The sequence below is a fragment of the Bombina bombina genome, chromosome 9, assembly GCF_027579735.1.
Source record: "Bombina bombina isolate aBomBom1 chromosome 9, aBomBom1.pri, whole genome shotgun sequence".
Classification (NCBI taxonomy): Eukaryota; Metazoa; Chordata; class Amphibia; order Anura; family Bombinatoridae; genus Bombina; species Bombina bombina.
Window position 1 is genome coordinate 48,811,134 of NC_069507.1, and position 11,325 is coordinate 48,822,458.

Here is an 11,325-nt window from a genome sequence, read left to right on the forward strand (position 1 = left end):
CCAGAAAGCCGCTGCAGTAGTAACTGGAACAATGCAGGCTGTCGGTTGTAAAAGAAAATCTTGATGAATAAACAACTTCTTTAGAAGACCCTCTAATTTCTTATCCATAGGGTCTTTGAAAGGACAACTGTCCTCAATAGGAATAGTTGTACGCTTAGCCAGGGTAGAAATAGCTCCCTCCACCTTAGGGACAGTCTGCCAAGAGTCCCGAATGGTGTCTGATATGGGATAAATTTTCTTAAAATTAGGAGGAGGAGAGAATGGTATACCCGGTCTGTCCCACTCCTCCTTAATAATCTCCCAGATTCTCTTAGGAACTGGAAAAACATCAGTGTAAGCGGGTACATCTAGATATTTGTCCATTTTACACAATTTCTCTGGTGGTACCATAATAGGGTCACAGTCATCCAGAGTTGCTAAGACCTCCCTAAGTAACAGGCGGAGGTGTTCCAGCTTAAATTTAAAGGACATGATGTCCGAATCTGTCTGAGGCAACACACTTCCCGATTCTGAAAGTTCTCCCTCAGACAAAATTTCCCTGACCCCCAACTCAGATCCCTGTGAGGGCACATCGAAATAGCCAACAAAGCATCAGAGGACTCAGTATTCACATTGACTCCTGTCCTACTGCGTTTACCCTGTAACACTGGTAACTTAGATAATACCTCTGTAAGGGTAGTTGACATAACTGCAGCCATATCCTGCAGAGTAAAAGAATTAGACGCTGTTGAGGAACTCAGCATCGCTTGGGTGGGCGTTAAAGGTTGTGACACTTGGGGAGAATTAGGCGGCATATCCCGATTCTCTTTAGGCTGAGAATCATCCTTAGGCACACTTTCTTTACATAAAATATGTCTTTTACATTGCAATGCTCTTTCAGTACAAGAGGTACACAAAGTAAGCGGGGGTTCCACAATGGCCTCTAAACACATAAAGCAAGGAGTTTCCTCAAGTTCAGACATGTTAAACAGACTAGCAGTAGCCACAATGGATCATTTCTAACCTTATTTGTGGTTTCAAAGAATTTTTAGAAAAAAAATGTACTGCGCCTTTAAATAATAAAAGCGCAACAATTTTTCTGTACTGCACAAAAAAAACAAACCGATTTTTAGCACTAAAAAATTATACTAAACATTTTAATTTTGCCAAAAATTATTGCACTATTCGAGCAAAAACTAAATAACCCTGTAAAAAGTCTCTTTATTTAGTAAATAAACTTTAAACAATGATAACAGCCCCTGCACCTCGCCACAGCTCTGCTGTTGTGCCTACCTGCCCCCAGGGTACTCAAAATTGATTCAACAACGATCCGGTGACTGAATCTAAACTTTAGGCCCCACCGGAGCTAGTGCCTGTTGCTTCTAGTGAAGAGAAACTGCGCGTCTGAGCGTGCAAAATAGGCCCCGCCCACCATGGGCGTCGCATGAACTTTCTCCATAACCGCATGGGAAGCGATTTCAACAAGCCATGTGGTCCCCTAATGTGTTTGCACCACATATTGTTATGCCAAAATTAAATTGTCTCCATAACCGCATGGTAAGCGGTTCTAATAAGCCATGTGGTCCCCTGATGTTATTGCACACACAATATGCCATACTTAAATATAGAAAGTGTCACAATTGCCACTCTGTGTCAAGCCCCTATTGAATTACATACCCATCCTAATCAATATGTACAAACTAGTAATATCAGTAACACCCTAATCCATCTAGGTCTACTGCTTACCCCTTCCCTTCCAGGGAATAATATCAGCCAGTTCTGAAATAACAAGTCTCCTCAGAAATAAAGACTGAACATACTCAATGCTGCTTGTAGCATGACACCGGTCTCCACACTGAAGATTTTTCTTGCACTACCTTAAGAAGCTCTGTGGGAATCAGAATGGATCTTAATAACATCTGCTAAGATCATCAAACTCAGGGTAGAAAAATATCTCCTCATTCCACTAACGATTTCTCCCTGAGGAAAATAGTACTCACCGGTACCATTTTAAAATAAAAAATTTCTTGATTGAAGAATCTAAAACTAACACCTCACTTTACCTCTTCCTATTACTAACACAGGCAAAGAGAATGACTGGAGGTGGAGGGAAGGAGCTATATATACAGCTCTGCTGTGGTGCTCTTTGCCACTTCCTGTTAGCAGGAGGATTAATCCCACAAGTAAGGATGAAATCCGTGGACTCATCATATCTTGTAGAAGAAATGCTCTTTTATAGGACCACTGTCCAAATAATCCTAACAATATAAAAAGAGCACACATCAAAGCAGCTATTAACATACTAAATAATACTGTGAACATAAAATTCTAAATATATATTTATTCTAATCACTAAGAAAAATCCACCAGTGGAAAACTATACCCTTACAAGAATACAAACACAATATGAAAAGAAATTGAAATGTAGTGGTTTGATAACAAGCCAGTCTCTCAAATATTTATCATGTAACAACGTCACAGACGATACCGTTTGGAGAATGCCACGGATGGATGTTGACTGGTGTGTAATGTACACATAAACTGGTTGCTGGGGAGTAACGTGGTGGTAAGTTGTGTATTTTGTAATTCTTGTAAAGAAGAAGAACTTTTGGTGCTTTGACACGTTGGGAATCAAAGTTCAAGATACCACTTAAAAATGTGTAACTATATAAAAGAGATGAGCATTGAAGATTTTGGCTTATTCAGATCAGTAAGCCGCAAGAAGACAGGTTTTTGGTGGTTTTCTTTCCAAATCACTGGTTTTCAATTTGTTTGTATGTTTATATTAGTATATTTTCTTATTTTATGTTTAAAGTTGTATTTGGTGTGTAAATAGCTAGCTGCTTGCTCTTTATTTTACTTCAGTAGATATTTTTTTTTATGACCAACTTTAAAATGTCCTTCCATTTGCTGGCCTCCTTAATCATCAGCCCATCAATATCAGCCAACTCATATGTATACACTGGGAACTTTAGCACACGTTCACTTTAATGATGCAAGTCAACTGGTAAAGTGTCTAAAAACTGCATTTTCTATACGAATCATAAAAGCTCAATTTTGACTTTAGTGTCTCTAAATTTTTAAGTTTTTATCATGTTCATTTATAAGATACAAAACATGTCTACAAAAACAGCAGCTTATAACATGTCAGCACCTAATAAAATATATTAAGTTTAATCTAAATAAAAGGAATAATTCTGCCATTTATCTACGTCTACATTAAAAAAAGCAAAGGACAGATATAAAATGTGTCACACTGAAAGCTTTAATGCTAAGTAACCTAAAAACAGCTTCCATGTCCTACATGAGACTCTTAGGTGTCTATCGTCATTGGTTGGACAGCTCGCTCTATCAATCTCACTTCAATGTCTGAACCACATGACCTTCAACTGTCCGTATGGAATGATTCCTTGTCATCTTAAGCAAGGATCCCTGACCTACATAACACAGGAGAAAAAGAAGGTCCCTGTGGCAAAACTGATTCTGTCAAAACAATCACAAGGCTATTATACAGTTCCTGTGCACACAAACAATGTGTTACTAAATGACTGCAGCTATGATGAACCATAAGAAGTGTACTGGCTAGCCACTAACACTATGCACCTAGGTGGTACAGAAAAAAAGATCTCCTAAAGTAAAGTAACTTGTTATTCGTAAGATTAGTCATGTACCATCATCAAGCGCATTAAAATACTATTGTACACTGTATCAAAATAAAGTGTGTACGTCAAAGAAATCTCTCTGACAAAGGGGATCATCTTCTGTCTAGTCACAAACGTTTCAGTAAAACAAACTGGGCAAGATAATAAGTCGCGTGGTATGGGTTTTCCGTGCGCGATATGGTCTTTTCGCAATCAATTTCTATTACACAGATATTACAAGTCTTGAAAAATCACGATTGTGCAAGCACAATCGCCTTCTACGCAACAATTCTTTCCGCGCTCAGAGCTGTAGTTAACATTATTCCGCAACATAAAAGTTTCACGAAACAATTCAAAAATACATTACAAAGTACAGTTACACTCATATTAACACAGTCTAATAAAAAATATTTTATAAAAATATTGCACACAAAAGTTATAAGGGCTAAAAGATAGGAAATCTCTGGTGTTTTGTTCTCTTCTATTTGTCTTCTCCATCGACGTCTATGGGGGAATACTTGAACGTGCAAGTGATTTGGCTGTTTGGATTACGTGGGTTGACGCATGCGAAAAATACGTTATTTTGCAACTTATAATACCTGTGCAACCCCAACTGCGAAAAACAGATTTGCCGCACGACTTTTAATCTTGCCCACTGAAGGCTACACTAGAACATTACTTTGCAGATTTACAATACATCTGTGTACTACCCAGGTTTAAATACTGTTTCTTATTGTAGTTCTCTGTTTCTACAGAATTTTCTGTTTAACCAAGCAAGTTTACTTGAAGAAGATTGCAGGCAGAATTAAGATTTAGGGTTTAGATGTAGTCATGTTGGAGACTAATTTTTTTTAAAACTGTATTCTCTCCTTGAATCACAGAAGAAAACATTTTGTGTTTCATGTCCCTTCAACAAAGTGTGCACTGTTTTGGAGTCCAGGAACCATTAAATTACACCAAGGCGGCAAAATAAAGTACATTACAATTTTTTTCTTTCTACAGCAAAGCTAAAAGACGTCTATCTAGGCCTGACTATGCATTCTCTAACACATCTAAAGTGTTCGGGCTTACTAAACTCTTAGCAGATTTATGAATACACCATCTTTTTTGCGTATAAACACATTTGTAGATATGTTATAGAGAACAGTTATAAACAATCAGGTCATGTGTGTTGCAGGAGTAAGGGGATCATTTTTAGTTGACCCAAATATAAAGAATAACTTTCTTATAGTTCTTTCTGCATTAGATCAGTTTAACCACATGTTAAAGGACTATACCAGAAATGGCAACCTCAGATGTATACTAAAGCCTTTGAGTAAAGCGTGGCTTATTCCACAATGGTCACATACCCTTGAAGCTTATAAACCTTATGTGCACGCAAGAGAACGAATGAAACTCAAGAGAGAAGATGCCCGTGCTCAGGGTGATCTTTATAAGTCAGCACTTTATCTACATAGCAGAGCTGTTTCTTGTTTCAAGCTGGATTGTATTTTTGGATAAGGTTATAGTGATGTGCTACAGGAGAGATTGAATCCTAATAGTAAATGCAATGAGCACTTATTGTAAATTCTGTACAGGCTGTGTTTGCTAGTGTCATTTTATACCCACAAAACAGGCCAAGAAATGACAGATGATATAGCTAGCCAGGTTAATTCCAGCACTTTAGGCCAGGTCTGAATTGTCATAAGGACTATACTGTAGAGTAAATTACATCTATAACAAGACTTAAGAAAGTATTCAAGTCTGCACGCTATATTTAAAGGAACAGTCTAATCAAAATTAAACTTTTATAATTCAGATAGAGCATGCAATTTTAAGCAACTTTCTAATTTACTCTTGGTATCTTTATTTGAATGTAAGTTTAGGGTACAGGCCCATTTTTGGTTCAGTATCTGGGTAGCTCTTGCTGATTGATGGCTACATTTAGACACCAATCAGAAATTTCTAAAAATGGACCGGCTGCTAAGCATACATTCTTGCTTTTTCAAATAAAGATACCATGAAAATGGAAAAAAAAATAATAGGAGTAAATTAGAAAGTTGCTTAAAATTGCATGCTCTATCTGAATCAAGAAAGTTTAATTTTGACTAGACCGTCACTTTAATTTATTACAAGATCGAACATACACAACTTATTGGAAGCAAAATATTCTATAAAAATGACCAGCTGCCCTGGAGATAGGGTTGATACCTGAGCTATGTTTTCCTGGACACTTATGAGTTACACATGCTGCAGGGTGTGCACGGAGGAACATGTATTGCACTGTACATCAGCACTATTCATGTGATGCCCAGAAGCGCAATACATGTTCCTCCCTGCACACCCTGCAGCATGTGTAACTCATAAGTGTCCAGGAAAACATGGCCGAGGTGGCAGCCCTACCTGGAGGTCACATATGTACTTGTGACTTTAACCTTTATTTGCTACGTAAAATTAACATTTACTAATACACAATTCTATTATTCAGATTATTGCAATCATTGGTTTTATTGATGTTATAGAATAGATGACAGCATATTTATTCATCATTTATCTTTAAGAGACATAAAGAAACATTAATAAAATGCTCTAATTTGCCAACACACATTATTATTCCACTATTGCTTAAATATAACTATGTGTTCTTTCTATGCAAATGGTTTAAACACATAGCAAGTCCTGGAGCAGCGATAAATTACTAGGCTCAAGCTCAAGCCAAGCCAACCCAGCTAGCATGTGTGTAGGTGCCGGTCAATATATATATATATATATATAAATGAAGGCAGCTCACTCCAATGGGAATTTGTTCTAAGTTGTCACTTTACTGCACCCTGGGTCTATGCTGGAGGAAGTCAGGAGTGCGGTCTGTAACATATTTATATATATATTGGATATAAAAAGTCTACACACCCCTGTTAAAATGTCAGGTTTCTGTGATGTAAAAAAATGAGACAAAGATAAATCATTTCAGAACTTTTTCCACCTTTAATGAGACCTATAATATGTACAACTTGATTGAAAAACAAACAAACTTCTAGGTGGAGGGAAGTAAAAAAAAAAAAAAAAAATAATATGGTTGCATAAGTGTGCATGCTTATAACTGGGGATGTAGCTGTGTTTAGAATTGAGCAATCACATTTAAAATCATGTTAAATAGGAGTCAGTACACACCTGTCATCATTTGAAGTGCCTCTGATTAACCCCAAATAAAGTTCAGCTGTTCTAGTAGGTCTTTCCTGACATTTTGTTAGTCGCATCCTACAGCTAAAGCCATGGTTCGCAGAGAGCTTCCAAAGCATCAGAGGGATCTCATTGTTAAAAGGTATCAGTCAGGAGAACGGTACAAAAGAATTTCCAAGGTATTAGATATACCATGGAACACAGTGAAGACAGTCATCATCAAGTGAAGAAAATATGGTGAAACAGTGACATTACCAAGAACTGGACGTCCCTCCAAAATTGATGAACTGAGTCCCTGCATCAATTCCTGCTAATTCCCCTGCTTTTGTGTCATTTGTACTCCAAGTCCCTCTTTCTAGTATGTGAACTGAGTCCCTGCATCAATTCCTGCTAATTCCCCTGCTTTTGTGTCATTTGTACTCCAAGTCTCTCTTTCTGGTATGTGAACTGAGTCCCTGCATCATTTCCTGATAATTCCCCTGCTTTTGTGTCATTTGTACTCCAAGTCTCTCTTTCTGGTATGTGAACTTAGTCCCTGCATAATTTCCTGCTAATTCCCCTGCTTTTGTGTCATTTGTACCCAAAGTCTCTCTTTCTGGTATGTGAACGGAGTCCCTGCATCAATTCCTGCTAATTCCCCTGCTTTTGTGTCATTTGTACCCAAAGTCTCTCTTTCTGGTATGTGAACTGAGTCCCTGCATCAATTCCTGCTAATTCCCCTGCTTTTGTGTCATTTGTACCCAAAGTCTCTCTTTCTGGTATGTGAACTGAGTCCCTGCATCAATTCCTGCTAATTCCCCTGCTTTTGTGTCATTTGTACCCAAAGTCTCTCTTTCTGGTATGTGAACTGAGTCCCTGCATCAATTCCTGCTTTTGTGTCATTTGTACTCCAAGTCTCTCTTTCTGGTATGGGTATCCATCAGAAGTGAAATCAGCTCTCAACATACTACCAATCTCCCACCTCCTCAAAAGCTCACAATCATCCAAAACCCAAATATCCAAAAATGCAGCTCTTTTGCCCGTTAACGAGGATGAAGTTTATACTGTCCTCCCACCTCACTACCTGTCCCCTCGACCCCATCCCCTCACAGCTACTCCCCTCCCTCTCTTCTACCCTCACCCTCATACTCATACTCACACACATTTTCAACCTCTCCCTCAGCACTGGTATATTTCCCTCATCTCTAAAACATGCACTGGTCACACCTATACTCAAAAAACCTTCCCTCCATCCAACCTCCCCATCCAACTATCACCCTATTTCCCTATTCCCTCTTGCCTCAAAGCTCCTCGAAAAGCTAGTATACGCACGGCTATCCCATTTCCTTACACTAAACTCTCTTCTTGACCCACTGCAATCTGGATTTCGTCCCCATCACTCTACAGAGACAGCAATAATCAAGGTTACCAACGACCTACTTACAGCAAAATCCAAAGGCCACTTCTCTCTGCTTATCCTCCTTGACCTGTCTGTAGCCTTTGACACTGTTGACCCCCCTCTTCTGCTCCAAACCCTCCAATCCTTCGGCATCTGCAACACAGCTCTCTCGTGGTTCTCTTCCTATCTGACTAACCGTACATTTAGTGTAGCCTTCTCTGGAGCATCCTCTGCCCCGTTACCACTTTCTGTTGGGGTACCTCAAGGCTCTGTCCTCTGTCCCCTTCTCTTTTCAATCTACACGTCATCATTAGGTTCCTAAATAAAGTCCCATGTGTTTCAATATCATTAGTATGCCGATGACACCCAAATCTACCTCTCTGCACCAGACCTACCTCCTTCCTTACTAACCCGTGTCACTAACTGTCTTTCTCATATCTCATTTTGGATGTCCTCTCACTACCTTAAGCTAAACCTCTCCAAAACTGAACTGCTTATTTTTCCCCCTTCTATAACTGTTGATAATTCCATCATTACTCCTACCCCACATGCCCGATGTCTTGGGGTAACACTTGACTCAGATCTTTCCTTCACTCCTCACATTCAGTACTTGGCTAAAGTCTGCCGCTTCCACCTTAAAAACATCTCTAAAATTAGACATTTCCTTACACAAGATACAACTAAGATTTTAATCCACTCTCTCATCCTTTCCCGCCTCGACTACTGCAACTCCGTCCTCTCTGGTCTACCTAGCTGCCGCTTAGCTCCTTTACAATCCATTATGAATGCCTCTGCCAGACTCATCTTCCTTAATTGTCGCTCTTCATCTGCTGCACCTCTCTGCCAATACCTTCACTGGCTTCCTCTTGCCTCTAGGATTAAACACAAAATCCTTACTCTGACATACAAAGCTCTCAACTGCACTGCTCCCCACTATATTTCAGAACTTGCCTCCAGATACTCTACCTCCCGTCCCCTTCGATCAGCTCAGGATCTCCTCCTCTCTTGTTACTTCCTCACATTCCCGTTTACAGGACTTCTCCAGACTGGCCCCCATCTTGTGGAACTCCCTGCCTCACAGCACAAGACTCTCCCCTAGCTTTAACAGTTTCAAGCACTCCCTAAAAACTCTACTTTTCAGGGATGCTTACAACCAACACTAACCTTTCCTAACTCCATTGCTTTCCCCTTGAACCCATTAGAATGTAAGCCTATGAGCCCAGCTGTTTGCAGATCGCCTTCATAAGAGCCGACTGCAACAGCAAAAGTCTCGGCAGGGCCCTCTACCCACTTGATCCCTACAAAAGCTATCCTGTATACTGACTATGTTTACAGCGCTGTGGAATCTGTTGGCGCTCTACAAATACCTGATAATAATAATTGATGGAAAGACGAGAAGAAAACTGGTCTGGGAGGCTGCCAAGAGGCCTACAGCACCATTAAAGGAGCTGCAGGAATATCTGGCAAGTACTGGCTGTGTGGTGCATGTGACAACAATCGCCCATATTCTTCATATGTCTGGGATATGGGGTAGAGTGGTAAGACGGAAGCCTTTTCTTTAAAAAAAAACAAAAACAAAAAAACCCCATTACAAAAAAAACAAAAACAAAAAACAAAAAAAAACAAACAACCAAGCCCAGCTAAATTTTGCAAAAACACATCTGAAGTCTCCCAAAAGCATGTCGCAAAAGGTGTTCTGGTTTGATGAAACCAAGATTAAACTTTTTAGCCATAATTCCAAAAGATATGTTCGGCGCAAAAACAACACTGCATATAACCAAAAGAACACCATACCCACATTGAAGCATTTTGGTGGCAGTATCATGCTTTGGGTCTGTTTTTCTTCAGCTGGAACTGGGGCCTTAGTCAAGGTAGAGGGAATTATGAACAGTTCCAAATACCAGACAATATTGGCACAAAACCTTCAGACTTCTGCTAGAAAGCTGAATATGAAGAGGAACTTCATCTTCATGCATGACAACGCCCCAAAGCATACATCCAAATCAACCAAAGGAATGGCTTCACCAGAAGAAGATTAAAGTTTTGGAATGGCCCAGTAAGAGCCCAGACCTGAATCCAATCGAAAATCTGTGGGGCGATCTTAAGTGGGCTGTGCACAAGAGATACCCTCACAATCTGACAGATTTGGAGTGTTTTTGCAAAGAAGAGTGGGCAAATCTTGCCAAGTAAAGATGTGCCATGCTGAAAAACTCATACCCAAAAATACTGAGTGCTGTAATAAAATCAAAGGGTGCTCCAACAAAGTATTAGTTTAAGGGTGTGCACACTTATGCAACCATATTATTTTAGTTTTTTATTTCTACTTCCCTCCACCTAAAAGATTTTAGTTTGTTTTGCAATTGAGTTGTACAGTTTATAGGTCACATTAAAGGTGGAAAAAGTTATTTCAATTGATTTATCTTTGTCTCATTTTTTACATCACAGAAACATGACATTTTAACAGGGGTGTGTAGACTTTCTATATCCACTGTATGTAAGTATGTATGTATATATGTATATATATATATATATATATATATATATATATATATATATATATATATATATATATATATATATATATATACACACATATAAATTTGATCAAAAGATACAGGCACTCACTGGTCTTTATATTAAAATTAATTCATTTATTGATAGAAATTTAAAAAGAGGACATAACGTTTGGCAAAATTATTTTGATTTTAGGGTGTTTGTTATACTTTTGTGACATTTGACAAAGGCACAGCAATGTGCCGAAACGCTATGTTCTCTTTTTAAATTTATATCAATAAATAAATTAATTTTAATATAAAGACCAGTGAGTGCCTGTATCTTTTGATCAAATTTGGATATCTTCTAGCAGTGCACCGTGGCATTTCTATTGATTGGTGAGATTGTGCTGTCCTTCTTTGGGATTTGTGTATATATATTAGTTTTTTATTTCTACTTCCCTCCACCTAAAAGATTTTAGTTTGTTTTGCAATTGAGTTGTACAGTTTATAGGTCACATTAAAGGTGGAAAAAGTTCTTTCAATTGATTTATCTTTGTCTCATTTTTTACATCACAGAAACATGACATTTTAACAGGGGTGTGTAGACTTTTTATATCCACTGTATGTAAGTATGTATATATATATATATATATATATATATATATATATATAT

The 11,325-nt window shown here is 38.5% G+C and overlaps 1 protein-coding gene across 1 annotated transcript in view; it reads right to left on the bottom strand.

The window, feature by feature from the left end:
* The window catches only part of PARG (poly(ADP-ribose) glycohydrolase), a 482,847-nt gene that overhangs the window by 192,150 nt on the left and 279,372 nt on the right, over positions 1-11,325 (bottom strand).